Here is a 21,440-nt window from a genome sequence, read left to right as displayed (position 1 = left end):
TATCCAGGATACCACACTGCATCTAGTCATCATGTCTCCTCAGACTCCTCTGACATTTTCTCAAATAGTCTTTGTTGTCGATGACCTTGGTTTAGAAAAACAGTAGTCAGGGGTTTTCTAGAATGTTCCTCAACTAGTGTTTGTCTAGTGTTTTCCCTGTGATTCAATTCTAGAGGAAGACAATAGAGATAAAATGCCATTTTTATTACATCATATCAACACGACTTATCACCGTAAGTATTGACCTTTACCACCTTGCTGAGGTAGTGGTTGGCAGGTTTCTCTACTGTAAAGTCACTCTTTTATTTCTCCTTTCTATACTAGACTCTTTGGAAGGAAATCACTATGGGCAGCCCCATAAGAAGAGATGAATCTGCTCCCCATCCCTGACAGTGTAGTACCTGCATAAATATTTTGGAATTCTATAAGGAAGATGCATCTGTTCTCCACTACTTATTTATTCAGTCACTATGGACTCATTAATTTTATACTTTGGGTTCTAATCCAATACTACTTTATTTAATTTCCTGCTAAAGTTGTTCCAGATTTGACCATTGGGTGCTCTTTCAGTTGACTCCGGTGTTTCTTTGACACACCCAATTCATGTGTGTGGTTTTGTGTGTGTGTGTGGGGGGGGGGTTAGTACTTCTTACATTGTGGCATTCTAAGATATTCCAGATTTATCTTGTATATTCCCTGGGACATCCCTGAAATTAGCTATTTCTCTGATCCTTGATGCTTTTTATTGGAGAATGGCATTGCACTATCTTTTTTGAAGCAGTGGCATGATGATGTAGCAGAGAGCTGTAGTGGCACGGTTTGTTCCTAGATGATTTCTGATAAGCTATGGGCCACGCACTGTCTCACTGGAAAAAAGCTGTTCAGTCTATGCAGATACTCATACAACTCACCTGCTACACAAACAGCACAAAGAGTTACAGTAGGTTCTAAAAGACCCTCTGACTTCCCATCTTTTCATTCTTCAGCCAGTTGTTTTGAATCCTTCTCATTCACAAAGAAGCCACAGACAATTGTGCTTTGAAATAAAATATGATAGAAATGGGAAGTAACCTTTTAAACAGACTGTTTGGCAAAACAGTCTCCCAAATAATAGTAATTTTAGAGTTTGCCAGTTGCATGGTGAGTATAATTAAGGTGACTAAATACTCTGTAACAATTATGATGCCAATTTTAGTTTTTAGATTTTGTAGCATTGTGCAAATTCCAGCTGAAAGACAAAACTAATCATTTGGGCAATCTATTGCTCCATATGGTATTTATAGTACAATTAAAATGTTCACTGCTGCACTTATCAAAAGTTGTGTAAGTCTTATAGGACATTAATATATGCTTTAAATAAATGTTACTGCTGATTACTGTAACATGACCTTTTCATTAATATAAAGGTATATGTTGGGACATAAAACAGATGAAGGACAAAAGATACCAAGACGTTTTAGGGACGTGTTTTTTTTTTTTTTTTTTTTTTTTAGTTATTTCCCCTGGTTGACAAGGTTTTCCTTCCAGCAATATTATGAAGCAATATGATTAACAACAAATGAAGGTTAAGTATTCTTTCCACTTTCTTGTGCTTGAAATAAAATTAGCCAGATGACCTTTTCACAATTACATAAAATTACTATATTTTTATCTTTAGCCTAGAAATATACAGCCAAAAGAAAAGCAAATACTCTGTTTAATCAGATGTTGAACCAGTCCCCCAGTGCTATTTATTTTCCATCGTGTATTTCAGCCTTTGTCATTTCTCATTAGTACAGTTGCACAGAAATCTCGACTGCTTTTTTGACCTCACATATGCTTTGTTTTCCAATAAGGCAAGCCAATGGGCCTTCTGTCTGGAACCTTTATCATATTGTCTGAAGGATTTCCTAAAATAAATATGTCAACCAAGGAGCAGAATAAATGCCAGTGATGTTCAGTGTCTCCTGCAAAATTATCATGCAGCCAGTGCTGCCAGTGCTTTGCAGGAAGTGGGGTGAGAGTGGAAGAGCACTTGACTTTCAAGAAATACACTCCGGGAAAGCAGTGGCAGCAGGGTCACTGACAACAAAGTACGATGACCATTTTCTAATAATTAAAACCCACAATTAGAACCAGGTGACAGTGGACCAGGCAAATAGAAATGGCCTTGTTACTCCAGCAGAAACAAGGTGTCAGGGTGTTGGAAATGGAATTTCCACACAAAATAGGAAGATAGGCTGGGTACACTCTGAGGCCTCTTTCAGTTCTCTGGTATGTGATGTTTATTTTTAGAATGCTCGTGAATTGTAGATATTGGAAACCTGGCTGGAGAAATGAGTTCTTGGCAGATCTAAATTTTAGAATATGTCATCTATAGTAATTTGGGAGGCATTATTATATTGAAAAAAAACCCAGAGCATTCTACCATATATCATATTCTCCCTCTCTTTCTCTCTCTGTGTGTATATATATATATATATATATATATATAATCTCTCTATGTATATCTATGTATATGTATATATAACCATATATATGTATCCAACTATATCCACATAACCATATATAAATAAAAGGAATATATATAAACAAAAGGAATATGTATATATATGCCCATATATAGAGAGATAGATATATAGATAGATAGATAGATAGATAGATATCTTCTAAAGGAACAAAACATAAAATACTCTGTCCCTGGTTTTGGATTTAATGACTTTAATAATGGAACTCAACTGCTTTACTAAGCCATTATTTAGGGTACATACAATATGAACACCTTTGAGAGTCTACATTTTAGTTAATATTTAATATATATTCTTAGATAAATACCATATAAGACAGTAGTTGAGTGTCTACATACATGTTTAAAGAAGTGAAGGCATCATGATGGAATGGAATAGCTCAGTAAGTATTCCTGCAATAGGTGTAATTTGTAGGAAAGGTAACACTTGACTAGTCAAAGAAAGTGGTTTTTTTGTTGAGAAGAATTTTCAGAAACTGTGCAGATGGATATGAGAATGGCATTTCAGGGGGCACTGGGCTAGATTCATGATGTAGAAGCCGAGCACGTAGGTCAGACCACAGCAGTTGGGCCTGTTGGAGGAGGTCATTGAGAGGATCTGACTTCCAGCTGACCCATGAGCTGGCCCAGGGCACGCGGAGGTTCCTCACACTCTCGCCTTTCCTGCTCTCATAAACTGCCACAAGGGCACAGCCTTGAGATAACGATGTGTTCTTGAGACCATCCACATAGGGCACATAACTGAACCCCATCAAGGCAGCTATATAAACTTTTAAAATTCTAGTGAGTGGTGCCGAGATCTACTCAGCTTGCAGCTGCCCAACTCAAGCTTATTAAGCCTGCCACCTGCCCATGTGGAGTGGCTACGTCTTCTTCACTATCTCCTTGCCCTTCACGTACAGGGCCCAGTTTCAGGTTTCACCCAGGAAACTCCCAAGCTTATGAACCAACACAGCCATGGGGACTTCGACTTTGATGCTGTAGGCAGCGGAGAGGCATGGAAGTGTCTGAAAAGGCAGAGTAGTGAGTATAGTTCCCAGTGTCTCCTCCTGAGTCCTGCAGCCTGGGTACAAATCCCGACTCTGCCTTTCACTAGCTATGTGACTCTGCAAATCATCTAATTCCTCTAAACTTCAGTTTTACAGTGGGAATATAATGGTCCTTACCTCACTGGACTGTGTGAGGATCTATGGAAATAGGGGATTACATCTTTTAGCTTGCTGCCTGGCGTGGAGTAAATGCTCGATACTCAGTAACTGGTGTTACTGACGTGAGGCTAGATGTTTGAAGAAGAATCTCAGCAGATGCAAAATTGCTTCTAAGATTAGTGTAGCAATCCAAACTGTTTTAATGTACAATAAAATCTTATAAATGTGAAATCAGTTAAGCTTATTGATTCTTAGAAGCTCTGATAAATGTGCTTTAGTAAAGAGAATAGAAGCTAAGCTTGGCTTTCAGTACAATTTGTAGATTATTTTTGGATTTAAATAATTTCTGTATATAAGTTGTATATAAGTTGCAGGCTGCTTTTTTGGAGCAAGAAATGCCTACTGAATATTAGGTCATAAAATATTTGTTCACACGTTGTCTTATGAAACTGAGCTCTTTGGAGCCAGGGATTTCAACAGCCCCAAGGACAGGGTCACACAGGGGAATATAAATGTGGGATGACAATGTTTCCAGACCCTAGCAGGTTCCTGACTCTTGCTGACAGAGTTGTTTACTTTCATTTCCTAAAGGAATCCATGCACATTGTTAAAAATCATAAAATAGTACTAAAAGGGGGTGCCTGTACTGGGTATTTACCCCAAAGTTACAAATGTAGTGAAAAGAAGGGCCATCTATACCCCAATGTTCATAGCAGCAATGGCCACAATCACCAAACTGTGGAAAGAACCAGGATGCCCTTCAGCAGATGAATGAATAAAGAAGATATACACAATGGAGTATTACTGTGCCATCAGAAAGGATGCATACCCCACTTTTGTATCAACATGGATGGGACTGGAGGAGATTATGCTGAGTGAAATAAATCAGGCAGAGAGAGTCAATTATCATATGGTTTCACTTACTTGTGGAGCTTAAAGAATAACACGGAGGACATTGGGAGAAGGACAGGAGAAGGGAGTTGGGGGAAATTGGAGGGGGAGACAAACCGTGAGAGACTGTGGACTCTGAGAAACCAACTGAAGGTTTTGGAGGGGAGGGGGGTTGGGGGTTGGGTGAGCCTGGTGGTGGGTACTGTGGAGGGCACGTATTGCATAGAGCACTGGGTGTGGTACATAAACAATGAATTCTGGAACACTGAAAAAATTAAGTAAAATTTAATAAATAAATAAATACATAAAAGTGGGTGCCTGGGTGGCTTGGTTGATTAAGCATCCCACTCTTGGTTTCATCTCAGTTCATGATCTCAGGGTCCTGGAATCGAGCCTCGAATCAGGCTCCGTGCTCAGTGGAGAGTCTGCTTGAGATTCTTCCCTCACCCTCTGCCCCTCCCCACCCTTGTGTGCTCTCCCTCTCCCTCAAATAAGTAGATACATCTTTAAAAAGAGTACTAAAAGACACAACAAAATAGAGCAGTCCCTTGTCACACTCTCCTCCAATTACAGCTCCACATGTCAGAGACTATTGCTAAAATCTTTTGGCTTTTCTGGTATTTACATCCATTTTTTAAAAGAACAAGCTTGTATTGCTACTTACTGGATTGTCAATTATTAACATAATTTGTGCATTTCTCTATATGTTGCAACCTTCCCTTCTTTACCTTTATCATCCTGATAAATTTATATCACAATTTGGGTGATATAAATTTGGGGGTAAAATAGTAGTTACTGTTTCTATTGTTGCCATGTAAATATTATTTGCTGCTGAATTATATAGTGTAACAATTATCTAAGTCCTTTTCTTGAAACATTTTGTGTTGCCTAGCATGGAATATGCCTGATTTTTCCCACTAGCTTAGTTTCCCATGTACCTTTATTTTTCCAAACTCTAACACATCTCTGTAACATTCCTCTCAATATTTTCCCCCAAATTCTTGAATATAGTTTCAGTGGCTCAGATCTTATTTTCAGGAACCCTCCCTCCCAGCTAAAGCTCTCTGTCCCTTGGGCTTCAATTTGTACTGTTTGCTACCCAGATCTGCTATACAATTGGTATACCTATTGCAGTTGTAATAAAGTATCATGAACTCGACTACAAAAACAGAACAGGGAGCTATAAAAAGTAACCACAGGATGAAAAAGAACTCTTCAGAATGTGTGTGCATGTGTGTGTGTGTGTGTGTGTGTACACAGTTGCACATGTGTCAGTGTGTGTATATCTAAGTTGAATGTTTATTGGAAGGATAAGAAAATAAAGTTTAATCACATACCCTGTCCTAGTTCCTTGACTACAGAAATAGGTTTGACTGTAGGAGTAACAGGTAGTGATGTGACAAAGAGGCCATGAGGCAAGGAACCTAGGTAACCCCCATAACCTGGAGAAGGTAAGGCAACAGATTCTCTCCTAGAGACTCCAGAAGGAACTAACCTTAATATCTTGAATTTAGCTCGATGAAACAGATTCCAGATTTCTGGCCTCCAGAACTATATAGAGAATAGTTTGCGTTGTTTTAAGCCATCAAGTTTGTGATTTTTTATTGCAACTGCAATCAGAAATTAATACATTGTGTTGTGCATGTTCAAACTGGAAACGGAAGTCCTCTGTTGTAGGAAATATTCCCAGTAATTACTTGATATTTTATTCTCCATTTTCTGTCCTCTCTGGAATCTGATTAATAAGAAAGTGTACATTTTCAACCGGTTAATCCTAATTTTCTTATCTTTTCTCTCCTGTATGTATGTCTTTTTATTTTACTTTCTGGCAATAAATGTAAGCCTTGTTGTCTTATCTTTTTAATAAACTTTTAAATGAGAGATGTACACATAGACACATATGCATCTTAAGACACACACTCTTAAGAGTTCTTTTTTGTCATCTGGTTATTTTTTTACAACGCCCTGTTCTATTTTCATGAATGAGCGATACATTACCTTTTGTTCCTCTGAGGGTAGCAAGAATAGATTGTTTTGTTTAGGCTCTGAAATGTTTTCCTGTTCTGAATTGCTTTCTTTTTTTCTCTTTCATGTGAGAAGATTCCATTTATTTTCATATCTAAGGATAATGGCTTCAACATGAATTGGGAGCTCTGTGGGCATGAGCGAGTCTTGTCAAATGGTGTGTTTCATTCTAGGGTGATTGTTTGAGAAGCCTGATGTTTATTTAAAAGTCACCCCCCTATCAATACCTGTTGTGGCACTGTCCCCAAGAAGTGTGTGTGAACTTAAAGAGGGAGCGGGATGAGGTGGCTGAATTGAAGTCTTGCTCTTCTGTGTACAAGATTTCAGACAATTCTTTCAACCCTGCTTTTTATATGACCTGCTATAGCCAGTGCCTCCAAATCCGAGATTTTCAGGAACCCATGGGGCAAACTGATTCACTTCTCGCTGCTGTTTGTCTGTAGACATTTCAATATAAGATCCTCAGTCTCTGCTAAGTCACTCACCACTCCGCTAGCCATCTTTGGAAATGTGTGCCATCTTCATCTGTTGTCTCCTCTGCCTTTCTCTTTGTCCATTTTCATTCTTTGTACCATATTGCAGTGAAATTTGTAGGAGTAGAAATAAACACGAGTTTAATCTTCTAATGATCTCCTGCAAGTTGCTCATTGAATATTTGATGAATCAATGAATAGAAAACCAACAAATGGTGAAAGGATTAAATATTTTGAAGCGATATGTCTATTTCATGACCATGGTTCATGATGCTCTTTATGTATTTCAAGTTTCTAGTCCTTAAATAGTGTAAGACTGACAGAAAGATACTAAAAATTGGCATGGTATCAGGGCAACATTATGTGTAGGTATCTAGTTGTAAATTCTTCCTACAGATGAACTGTCAGTCACACACATTTGCCTCTGAGTTGAGGCTAATGAAAGATATTTAGTACTACTAATTTTTATACAAATACAAACTTTATGAGGGGATGGGGGCAGATAATAGTGACCCCATCTTTAAATTTTTTATTCTTTTTTATTTTTATGTATTTATTTTCAAAGAGAGTTTATTTATTTGAGAGAGAGAGAGCACCCAAGCAGTGGGAGCAACAGAGGGAGAGGCTTTCATATTTAAGCCATTATCCTTAAATATGAAAATAAATGGAATCTTCTCACATGAAAGAGAAAAAAAGAAAGCAATTCAGAACAGGAAAGCATTTCAGAGCCTAAACAAAACAATCTATTCTTGCTACCCTCAGAGAAACAAAAGGTAATGTATCTCTCCCTGTTGAGCAGGGAGCCAGATGTGGGGCTCAATCCCAGGACCCTGTGATCATGACCTGAGCTGAAGGCAGATGCTTAACTGACTGAGCCACACAGGTGCCCCTAGTAACCCCATTTTAGAAACAAGGAAACAGAACCCAAGTGTTAGAGCAATGTGTTAAATGTTTCATGTCATGCCAGTGGTATTAAAACCAAATATTCTGACTCTTAGATATGTTCTTTCCTCCAATGTGTGCTACAGGTTCTCTGAAGACCAAACGTGGCTGCAATGATTTTATTTGTGTGATGATTAGTACTTACCAAAAAGAATAAGTAATGAATTAATGAGCCAGAGTGGTGGAAAAATTGGAGATAATTTTATTAATTTGAAAAAAAAATTGTGATTTTTGAGTTTCATCTAACACAAATTGACTATTTTAATTCTTTATTAAAATATTGCAATTAAACTCTGCAACACTGCTGCATCTATTTCTATTATAATTAATCTGAAAATACATCCCCTTTTAAAAGGATGCTATAAATGTTGGGCTCCAGTGTCCGCATTATTAAATGTATTTATTTGGCTAAATATGTGTAAATGTATATATTTGGATAAATATATATTACATGATGATTTGTACCATACACATATATTACATGTATGAATTATAGCCAAAATCATAAAATATTTAGTGACTCCCATGAGATATTTGTATCAAATGAATTAATAATGTGCCATTCAAGCCCCTTTATTTCTATCTTTTAATAGATTTTCTTCTGATAATTCATGTCATTTGAACACTTATTTAATTGCATCATATGGCTATTTATGACTCTATAATAGAAGGTGATATGAAAAGCTCAGAATATGATTTGCATAATGAGCTAAATGAGTTTCCCAAGGCTGGTAACCATAGCCATTTCCCTATCTTCCTACTCGGGACCTTCCAGACACCTTCCATACAATAGAGGTACAGAAGTAAGGGAATATTATTAACTTGGAAACACAGTAGGAATAAGCTCTTCTTGGAGTAGAGCTATCCACAAAGGAGGAGCATGTAAAGGGCACTGAAGCAGGAATAATTTGGTATATTTGGAGAATAACAAGGCCATGGTGACTGAGTGGACTGCGAGAGAGTAGAGTAGGAGATGAAGTAAGACTGGGAGTCAGATTATATGGGAACTTGACATCATAGCCAGAACTTGAAATTTTATATGAAAAACGATTGATGACAGCTGACTTTGAACAATGAAATGGATTGACTTTTTGAAAGGCTCATTCTAGTCTCTGTATTAAGCTAGCAAAACTGAAAGTAAAGACGAAGGTGGCTTGGACCAGGATAGTAGTAATTGAGGTAGTGAGAAAAGACTATATTAGTAATGAACTTGAAGGTAGAGTTGAAAGAACTTCCTATTTGTTTTATGTTTTTTGAGCATGCAGGAAAGGAGGCAGCATGTGTTGATTAAGAACGAACTGTACAAAACTGATTGATTTTCCATCATTGTTCAAATTGTAAGACTGCCATTGGAAAGAAATACAGAAAACTATCTGTACTTCATCATGTCATTTAAGGAGATCTCTCAAAATCTTACTGCTAAGATGTACCTATGTGAACTAGATGTCTGTTACAATTGAGTAGATTCATGGCTTGTGAACCACTGTGCCCAGATGGTTCTGATTAAAGAAACAATGGCATCATGGGCAGGAATGCTAGTGGCATGATGTAGGACATTGGCCTTGGCCTGGTCCTGACTAGTGATACTATTAATGACCCGAATAAAGATACAGAAATAATATTGATCATTTTTATGGATGACAGGTAAATGAGGTTATATTAAGGGCTAAAATCTATAGCTCTTTTCTGGTGAGTTTTCACATCCTGAATTATGTAGCTACATGTGTCTTTGTTTTCCTTTATGACTTGTTGGTGTTCTGTGTTGCATTTGACGGAAGTCAGAAGGCCTGTGGTAGAAGTGCTGCTGGGTGGAGAACAGGAGGGAGGTGGGTGGCGCAGTGAGAACCCTGTTTTGGGAAGATTATTCCAGTGGCAGAGAATAAGATTGAGATTGGCTGAATAATGAAAACATCCAGGATAAAAATTCTGTGTATAGATTTTTGTTTGTTCTCAGCAAAGTCTTATTAAGAAACCAAAATCTTTTGCCCATCTAGTCATTAAGTGACTTTGGGCATTGTTGTTCTGTCTTTACCCATGGAATCATAGTTATCTCTTCTGAGAATGTTGCTTTTGTGACTTTTGAAAATTTTTTGAAAATGTGAGCTACTCTAGTGACCCTTAGAAGTAAGGTTCTTTGGCAAAGGAGAACAGACTTCTTTCTGGCCAGAGTTGCCTTTTGTTCTGTTGTCTCATCCACGAATCAAACAAAGTGTCAGGAAAATCCTTATGGGATTTTTATAGCATGGTGGGTTTTCACCCCATAGTGCCCTGAAGGAAACCTGTTTGAACAGGAAATTTGAAAGTCCTCTCAAATGGGGAATGCTTTTTCACAGCTAAATAAATGTCAAGTCAAAAAATGGTTTCTTATCTTCATGTTCCCAAGATAACAATATGGGAAAGATTGTCTTTTCAAGGTCTCTATCTAGAAAGCAAAGAGCACAATTATAAGTTAGGATAAGAGCTATAAATTACATATTAAAAACTCTCAAAACATGAGTTTTATTTCAGATGAAGTTTGTAATATATGCTTTTATTGCTACTCCAACAATGCTTATTTTAATTTCAGGGCTGCGATATTTAACTAAATTATTTGATTCTAGTCCCAAAAGAAACAGTGTTAAAACTATAGTTTCAAATATAACTTTGAAAAAAGAATTTATTAAAGATTTTGCTATTGAAAATTACGCTGATATATAGTCTCTACAATGGTGTACAGTCTCCCAAATGATCTTACCCTGGTAGTATTCACTGTCATGTGTAATACTCTCCCCTTGAGTGTGGCCTGGACTTACATTGATTCACTTCTAACAGATAAAATTCACAGAAGTTATGGTATGTCACTTCTGAGATTAAGTTGTTAAAAGATTGTGACTGCTGACAGGTGATTTCTCTTACTCTCTCTTAGATCAGCCAACCTGGGGGAAGATAGCTGCCATGTTGTGATGAAGCCCTCTGGAGAGGCCCGTTGTTCCAAATAACCAAGGTCTGCCCCCGACTGTGTGAGTGAGCTTGGAAATGAATTCCTTTCTTCTCCTCTTGAGCCTTCAGATACCACCCACTACTGACCACTTGATTACAACCTCATGAGAGATATCGAGCCAGCGGCAGAAGGTAAGTTGTGCCCAGATTCCTGGACCACAGATAGTTTGAGATATTTGTTTTCTCAACCTTTAAGTTTGAGTTAATTTATTACACAACAGTAGATAACAAATATAGTTGGCTTCTATCACTAACATGGCTGTCAATTAGATTTTATTGTTTGCTTTCTAAAACTGCCATTTTCTCTACAGTGAGAATGAGTCTCATTGGTTTGTACTCAGATTTGGTGATCAAGGAGACCTAAAAGTACACAAAACTTTTTTCTATATTGTTAATGTGTTTTTTAAAATCATATTCTAATAAGAATAATAGTAGAATAATATTGATGGAAACAAAATGCCACTGTTCTCTACCTTATTACAATGACAAAGGCAAACCCGTTTTATTAATCATATGCTGGGCTTCTCCTTTCCCCATTTAGAAGAGACTATTAATGCTCACTGATAAACCTCTTTATTTTATGTTTCCCAGCCTCCTTTGCAATTAGATTGTCCATGTGATGAGTTTCAGCCATTAGAATGTGAGTGGAATTCTTGAGTGTCACATACAGGATCACAACACAAAGCTAAAGGATCTGGTGTGGGTGTGCTTTCCCCACACACTGCTCCCAACCTCTCACTGGCTATTTGATGCCAGGGCAGCAAATAAGCCCCAGAATGGAAGCAGCCTGAGCCCCTCAAGTCACTGCTTATCAGAAAACTTCCTAGCTGGCAATTGACTGGTCCAAGAGCAAGTCGTATTTGTTACAGCAACATTTGTCCTCTTGCCTTGATCAACACCACCTCCCAAAGCCCTACCTGCCCCACACTCCAGTCTTGAAATGAAGGAGGATTCTTTGTTACTCTAGCTGTACAATTTTCTAAGCTCTTGTTGTAACTGATTGGGGTGGTATGTTCAAGCTGCTAAATTGTGGCCAGCAATAAAAGCAAAAATGGTTTAGATTAGAAAGTACCTGGAGTTATTCTTTTTAGAGCCAAAGTCCTCAGATAGGAAAGAGAACAGAGAAGACAGGAGCAAAAAAAAAAATGGGCTGGAGTTTGTTTATTTGGTTTTGGTTCATTTTGAATTGTTTTCCCTGTGCAAATCTGAAAGGCAATAGTGACTGCTGATTGGTGATTAGTGATACATACACTTAGGGAAGTTAGATGTGTGAAGAAGATTTTTAGAATGTGGTTTTGGGTGGCATGCAATATAATTCTCTGTGTTACTTCTTTTAGGATTTGGGTAAATATTTTCATTGTTTTCCAGGGCTCCTTTGGATGGGAAAATAATATGACTTTTGAATCAGTAAAGAATTTAGCTACACTAAAAATGTTTTATTGATGACCTACTTTGATCCAGACCCCGTGCTAGGAGCTGAAGAGTCAAAACCGAGGGAGACAGATAGTGTCCTTGCATACAGTATAAGAACAGACGTCTTGCCCTATAGGAGTTTACAGTGTACAGTGTGATAGAAATGAAATAGTTATATACACTTAATCTTGATGGGCACTGAGAAATGTATAGAACTGTTGGTATCATTATGTTATAAACCTGAAACTAATATAATACCCTATGTTAATTATACTTGAATTTTAAAAATTATATTAAAAAAGAAATAATAATAATAATAAGCCATAAGCTCTATGATAAGGGAAGACTATGCTGAGGAGACATAGAGGAAGGACTCCTGACCCACATGGGCCAGCAGACAAGACTTCTAAAGAGACATAGCAGGTAAACTAGAACCAATAGTGTGTATTGGAGCTCTAGAGGCAGAGGGTGAGGGGAGCAGGGTCGATAGCTCAGAAGAAATCTTGGAACCTCGTACATGGGTGCTATTCATGGAATAGTTATGCCACGTTCGGTTGGTACCTGGTACATGGGAGCTATTCATGGAATAGTTATGCCACGTTCTTCCCACAGGCTCTCAACAGAGCTTAGGTCCAAGTTCATGGAGCCAGGATAAGGGCCCAGGATAGGTTCCTATACTATCCACCCTGAGAAATGGTTCCTCTCTTGAGTACCCATGCAGACATACCTCAGTGACCATGCAAACTCAAGAAGAAGACCTCTTGAGTCTACACAATTCAATGTACTCATTCAAATGGACTTTTAACAGTACCTGCCCTATCCTTAGGCATTTCTAAATTCCTACAGTGGCCAGCTTGTGACCTAAAACCATTACTATCCCATATACAAACTTCAAGTATTTGTCTATGATGCTCTGTAATCTTAATACATGTATTTAATGATAGCTTAATATTTTATTGTATTAATGTAGTGTGATTTATTCAACTGTTCACCACTTTGGAGACATTTACATTGTTTGCTGACATTTCCCAATTGTGGTTAACATTTTAATGAATGCCTTTAGACATCTATTTTCTGTTGCTTTATTTTCTTGCATAAAGCCCTAAGAATTAATTACTGGATTGCTGAAGCATTAAGGCACTATGGAAATAGCCTGACTAAGATTATTATATAGTTTCTCTTTGGTCAAGTTACCCCACATTTTAAAGCATTGATTTTCTTACCTGTAAATGGGAAGAAGGATAGAACCTATCTGATAGGTATCTTGTCAAAATTAAGTGAGTTAATGTAGGTAAGGCACACGGGGCAGTGTGGTGTATAGACAACACTGCTACAAAGAGAGTGCTATTTAGGTAGCCAAAACAGAGGCCAGGAAACCAGTTATAAAGCTAATTGCATTTTTTTCAAATGAGAAATGATAATAACTTAGACTCAAAGTATGGTGGTGAAACCATACAGTGAGAACTGTATGGATTCAAGAAATATCCCATATGTGTAACTGAGAGGATTTGCTCATGGGCGAGCATGCAGGGAGTGGTGAAAGAAAGAGACAAGTCAGGATGACTTTGAAGGTCTTGGACTGAGCAATGGAAAGGTCACAATTGCTATATTCTGAAATGGGGAAGGTTGGAGGGGAAAGCAGGTATGGGGGAACAGTCGGGAACATGGTTTGATCATGTTAAATTTGAGATGCCTATCCAGCATCCAAGCAAACATGTCAAGAAGGCACTTAGATATACAAGTCTGATGTTTAGGATGAGAACAACAGGCTAGATTATAAATGTGGGAGTCTTCCACCTATAGACAGTATTTAAACAATGCCACTTCGGCAAGGTCACCAAGGGAGCAAATACAGATAGAAAAGGAAAGTCCAAGGACTGAGCTCTGAGAATGTCCAACAGTAATCATGCAGGGAGATCAGCTAATGAGATTGAGGAGGGACTGGTCAGATAAGAGGGGATCCAGGTATGTGTAATGTCACAAAACCTGGGGAAGGAAACATTTCACTCTGGAGTATGTGTGTGAATGCCTTGGGAGAGGCTCTAAGCTCTCAAGATGGTGGGAGAGGCTGACCAGGAGAGATTGTTGTTGGGACAACAGACTCTAGACTCTGAAGACAGTGAGATTTGGATTTGAAAACAGGTTCTAGCACTCACCAGGTGTGTTACCCTTGTGTCGCTAAACCTCTTTCTACTTCATTTTTCTTGTACAGCAAGTGGACATAATAACAATCCATAACAGTGTGATTGTGACGATTAATGAGGTAATTCACACAGAGCAGAGCACTTAGCCCAGCACGAGGTGCACAGTAAGCACTCGGAAATTATTGACATGTTATTTTACTAGTAGTCATCATTATTACCAGTATAGTCCATTTTATTATATAGTTGTGAATAGTTAATAAAATTGTCACATTTTTAACATAGCACCTGGCGTATAACAGCTTATCAAGAAACAGTGAGTGTGCACCTGTATGCACCCAAGCACCAATAAATGCACTTTTGTAGAACTCTTGAGGCATATCTGGGTCATAACTATGCAAAAATTGTGGCAATAACCGACAGTTTAATCATATGTTAACCACAATTCTAAGCAACTTACATAGAAAAATAAGATTAATCACCTTCACAACTTCTTGTGGAAATCACTGTTGCTCCTTATCACAGATAAAGAAACTAAAGGAGAGGTTGAATCCCTTCCAATGTCATCAAGCTAGCATGACTCAGAGACCAAACTCTTAACCCCTCCACTGCTGTGCCCCTTGGTAGTAATGACCACATTAGTAACAAGCTGGGAGCATCAAAACAATAGTGGGCAAACTTTAAAAGGTGGGAGATGGTTGTGATTATGGCAGCTAGCTTGCTCATTATTATAATGCTGTCTTTGGAATTATCTCTGTGCCCTCTGGCCCAGTAAATGCTCTCTTTTTGAAAGGGCTCTCCATTAACACAAACTTGCACTGAGATCTGAGACACTGTAAGCAATGAATCCTTGTCTTAACGTGAAAAGTCGCCCTGTGATCACTGCTTCTATTCCTTTCTTGATTTTTCACTGGGTGCTCTTTGCTAACTTTCTTTGGGTCTCAGATTTCCAATTCTCTGTTATACATTTTGGAGTAATCATCTAATGGCCTCCAGGAATCATAAGAAATTATTTTTCTTTTTTTAAAAAAAGATTTTATTGAGTCATTTGACACAGAGAGAGAGGGAACACAAGCAGGGGGAGTGGGAGAGGGAGAGGGAGAGTCAGACTCCCCATCAAGCAGGGAGCCCAATGAGAGCTCGATTCCAGGACCCCAGGATCATGACCCGAGTTGAAGGCAGCTGCCTAACCGACTGAGCCACCCAGGCACCCCAAGAAATTCTTTTTCATTGAGTACTGATGGAAGTCTTTAGAATGAGTGATATCTTATCTTTGTATTACTTGTCCCATGTTTTCAATTTGTCTTCATTCTTCTGTTGCATTTTGTTGTGCCCAGCTTTATGCAATTAGGGTTATTTCACTGATATTGCAACTTATGCTCAGTGTTTAGCTTGTGCCCAGGAAAAGGGGGTATTCTTTCTATGCTAAGAATAAATCTTTTGACAAGATAAATATATACATTTTGAAATCTTTGCAGTATATTTTTCAAAACAAAAGAAAGATCTTCAAACCAGTTTTAACAATTTTTATATGCATACAACTTGTGAATAACAGTTCATGATGAAGAATCCCCCCCCAAAAAAGTTGCTAGTATGTGCTTTCTTTCTCTAAATATTCTATTGCAATACTAATGAGGTCATGGCAAATTAGAAGTGAATGAACATTCAAAGATTTATTGAGGAATGGACTATACATAACACACAATATGATCTTTTCTGTCCTTGAAAATGTTGGATAATTCAGGCCAATGTGGATACCACACTGAAACTCATTTTTTAATCCATGTATTGTAACTATGCCAGTGCCTTTCCATTTCCTAAGCACAAAACAAACAAAATAAAACAAAACCCTAACTATTCCCCTGAGGACTTGCTAGGTCTTTTTTTTTTTCAGCTTTACTGAGATATAATTGACAAAAATTGTATATATTTAAGGTGTACAATGTGATGCACATAGATGTACATAATGTGAAATGATTACCAGAAATATCCACTACTTTAGTTAGCTTTTTCTTTGGTGTGGTGAGAACACTTAAGATCTACTCTCTGGCAAATTTCAAATATATAACACACTCTTTTTTTTAAGATTTTATTTATTTATTTGACAGACAGAGATTACAAGTAGGCAGAGAGGCAGGCAGAGAGAGGAGGAAGCAGGCTCCCTGCTGAGCAGAGAGCCTGATGCGGGGCTCGATCCCAGGACCCTGGGATCATGACCTGAGCCGAAGGCAGAGGTTTAACCCACTGAGCCACCCAGGTACCCCCAAGTTCTTCTTCTCTGTGCATGTGTCCTTGGTGTGTTTTACAAAATGAAACCATCCTATACATAGTATTCTACAACCTGCCCTCCCCACCCCCTGCTCAATAGAAAGTCATTGTAGCAGCTGGTAAAATGCCATAGTAAGGTGGACTATATAATTTTTAAGGGCCAGAACTGTGTTTGCTTTGTCTCTGTCTACTCTTGGCACACATCTATGGTAGATTATATAGTAGCAGCTCAGGGATATGTATTGGATTGATTCTTTGGTTCTTCTATGAACACTCATGGCCATAAAATAAGAATAGGCAGAGCAGGCTCTTCTTTCAAATTTTATAATGCTAAATTTTAGAATGCTAGACTGTTAGAAGCCACATAGTTCAGTGTCTTTCCAAATTGTGTCACAGGTAGAGCCTCTTATCTCTGATGTTAAAAAAATTATGTTTATTTTAACATATGTTACTTAAGTATATGCCAATTTAGCACTAGGTGTAACTTTGCTATGCTTATATTTCTACGGCTATTACATAAAAACACACTGGGAAATTAAACACAAAGAAAACCTAAATTAACAATAATGTTTAAAGTAGCCACATTAATTTAATATGATGGAAGACAGCTCACTAAAACTACATTGTAGCTCACCAGGTGAATACAATGGTGATTGCTGTGTTACAGGCTGCTGTGGGTGCTACACACCTAAGTTAAGGTGTGTTGGATCATGACTTGATTCTCCCACCATTTGCTGTATTCATACTGTGAAACCTTTGTTCAGATGACATACAAAGACATCATCTGGCTCTCATTCATCAAAACAAAGGTCAGTTAGCTATATACCTCTGGTTGGCAAATTAGCCATGGTGCCAATGGCATCATGACCACAAACTCATACAGGTCTCTCAAATCACATGCAGTACCTATGTCTAAGGTGATCATACAGGTGATAAGGGATAAGCATACAAAACTTGCTTATTTATTTATTTGTAGATTACCATAAGAATGAACACACACACACACACACAATCTTATGAGACATTCCAAGGATTTTGAAAATGTAATATGAGACTACAGTTGTACAAATACAGATCTTATACTGGTTGGCAATTGTGCTTATAAGACATAAAGTTATTTTATTTTTGCCTTGTAAGATTTCATATAATCTTGGGTCTGAAACTTTTTAGGAAAATCAGGGTGTCGAGGTAGAGTTGCTTAATAATATAGCATAGTAAAACTCATATATTCTTTGATATGTTCAAGCACCGGAATAATAGTCCAAATTTTAGAGTGCTAGTGCTGGCCCCATTCCTGATTGTAATATTGAAAACAACTCCCGGAGCCTCAGTTCTATTCTATGAAATGAGAATCGTAATTTCCATCCTGTTATCCTCACAGAGTAGATGTAGAGGCCATTTGAAATGACGGATATGAAAAGGCTTTGCCAATCATAAAGGACTTTGTACATGTGGGCCTCATTACTTCTTATACACTTTGCCTTATTGATGAAAATACATCGTAGAGGGACACCTGAGTGGCTCAGTGGTTAAGTGTCCAACTCTTGGTTTCGGCTCAGGTCCTAAACTTAGGGTCATGAGATCAAGCCCTGGGTTGGGCTCCACACTCAGCTCAGAGTTTGCTTAAGACTGTCTCTCCCTCCCCCACCCCAACTTTTGTGTTCTCTCTCCCTTTAAAATAAAAAATACATCCTAGAATCAGAAAGAAGAGAAAGTTCAGTCTTGATTTTGCCAGTTGGTCCACATCTGAGATGGTCAGCAAGAGAATGTGTGTGTTTACTCCGTACTAATATTTAGCATCACCTTCTTCAAAGGATAAGTAAACTTTACACTGGAATTAAGTTTATTTTGTTTCTATCCACTTGGGTTTACTAGAATATACATAGGAGGCTATGCCAAATGGCCACCTAGCCCCGAAGTTTTAATTTTGCTCTGAAAGGTTCTGATAACCATATTGACTTTGAAATAACCAATGAGAGAAGGTATCCAGGGAAAGGATGAACAATCCTCTAACCACCATTATCAATATTGCTATATTCAAATTTTTTAATACTCCTGCATTTCATGGAGTTTTGTGTAAGCTAAAGTGTGTTCATTCCAAATGATTTGGGCTGGTATCCACACATATTAATTTTGCCCAGAAGCATTTCAGAAACTTAATTAAGCTGGCAGGTTGTGTCCCTCTCATGGTGCTTGTTGAATGTAGTCACATTTGCAAAACTTAAAGGCAAGCTGAAAATCATCTTGGCACAATACAATGTATCATTTTTTTGCCTATTTAACAAACCCCATAAAAATGGTTTTATTCATATCCATGGTTCCCAGAATACTCCATACTCTGTGTATCCCTCTAGCATATATGTACGTTGCTCTCCTAGCTTGAATAGTTCCCTTCCTTCCTACCACCACTCCTCCACATTTTATGTAGCTAAATTCCTCTAAATTCCTTGAGAGGCTAAGGTGAAATATACTCTTTCCCAATTAGCCTTCAGTTACACTTCTGGTTCCACCCAAGTGTTAGTTAGGTATTCCTCCATGTATTTCTTTCTGTTCATGTCATCCATATTAGAATTATCTGTATATTTGTGTTATTTTTTTCCATCCATGGATGAATGAAAATGATGAAATACCATTCATCCTTGTATCCAGCATGCTTAGCAATATTTGCCTCATAGAATTATTATTAGGATTAAATGAAATAATGCACTTTTTGGATTGAATTTTGGCACCCCAAAGTTCATATGTTGAAGTCTTAACCTCAGTACCTCAGCATGTGACTTTATTTGGAGATAGGGTCTTTATAGAGATAATCAAAAAATGAATTCATTAGTGTGGGCTCTAATCCAGTATGGCTGGTGTTGTTAAAAAAAAAAAAAATTGGACATAGAGAAAACATTGAGGGAAGACGATGTGAAAAGACATAGGGAGAAGATGGCTATCTATAACCCAAGGAGAGGGGCATAGAATAGATCCTTCCCTCATAGCCCTCAGAAAGAACCAATCTGCCCACACCTTGATCTAGGACTTCTAACCTCCAGACTGTGAGGCAATAAACGTCTATTGTTTAAGCCACCCAGCTTGTGATATACTCTGCAGTCACAGCCCTAACAAATCAGTACATGAATGTGAAGCTTCTGGCCCTCTCCTGGCAAATGTGTCCAATTGGTTTAAATGTGACCTTTTCAGTGAAGGCTTTCCTGTCCTCCCTATTTAGAAATATAATAATCCCATACTTTGACATCCCCTGTCCTTCTTCTTTCCTTTATTTTTTCTCACTGCACTTATCAACATTTATATACAATCTGTTTTACTTCTTTTTTGTTTCTTGTCTTGTCTTCCTCTACTAGAATATAAGCTCCATGAGGTCAGAAAACTGTGTCTATTTTGTTCCTTGTATAACCTAGAGGAATGCCTGGCACATAGTAGGTATTTGATAAATATTAATTCAGTATATGACAGCTACTTCAGCTGTAAATAAAAGATGAATTGTCTAGGCGCCTGGGTGGCTCAATTGGTTAAGTGTTTGCCTCTTGATTTCAGCTTAGGTCATCATCCCAGTGTCATGAGATTGAGCCCTACTTCAGGCTCTGTGCTCAATGGGGAGTCTGCTTGAGATTATCTCCCTCTCCCTCTGCCCCTCCCCCTGCGCTCACTCTCTCTCAAATAAATAAATATATCTTCAGGAAAAAAAAAGATAAATTATCTCCCGCAATACAATTTCTAAATAATTACATATATTCATCAAGTCCACTTAGTGCCAGGTTCTGAACTAGGTGCTGGGGTACAAAAATAAATCAGATATTGTCTCACTTCACGAAAGTTTTATTTATAGTAGAAGGAGACAAACATATGAGGAAACCAAAGAGGTTTCTGTTCCATGAGAAGAATCTATCCAGGGTAAGGTGGTGGCATATTAACCCTTGAGGATCTTTCAAAAAAACGAGTGGTTTTCTTCTCACGCTCTTAATTCCATCCTATTTATTTTGTTTTGAAATGTTCATGAACTGGATTTATAAATTCCAAGTCTACTTATTGAAGGCCTCTTTGTTTTCCTTACACTGCTCTCAGTGTTACTGGTCTTACAAGTGCTCAGTGTTCTCTTCTCTACCATTGGCTTTAGACTTGCACACAGAAAGTTATGAGCGGAAAGTCAATCACAGAAAGGAACAGTAATTATATTTTTTCTCTACATGGCTATAGAGAAGCATTGCCAGGTTCTGAGTCACAGTTCTAGCTCCTCCACTTCCTAGATGTGTCACTGTGAGCAAGTCACTTAACCTCTGAGTCACAACTTCCTCATCTATAAAATACTAGTAAGTTATGTGCCCTATTACTTTTAAGTGTGCTTATTGTTATTGAGGGCCTACAGAATGTTAGAGTGGATAAGGGCCTTAGAAATTATCTAGCCCTACTCCTCATTCTGCACATGAGGGAACTGAAATTTAGAGAGGTTAAACAAATTTATCCTGGGAGTAGAGCTAATGAGTCCAGGATTCTGTCACACATTTCTTCAATCATTCCACTATATCCCAATGACTTTCCAGGCTCTACCAACAATTCAAATGGCCATAAAAATGTCTTCAGTTATTTTATAAACTCATATCTTAAAATTGATATGGAAGTGTCTCTTGATAACTGGTAAGAAAATCACAAA

The sequence above is a fragment of the Lutra lutra genome, chromosome X (assembly GCF_902655055.1).
Source record: "Lutra lutra chromosome X, mLutLut1.2, whole genome shotgun sequence".
In the NCBI taxonomy this organism is placed as follows: domain Eukaryota; kingdom Metazoa; phylum Chordata; class Mammalia; order Carnivora; family Mustelidae; genus Lutra; species Lutra lutra.
This window is presented reverse-complemented; position numbering follows the sequence as displayed.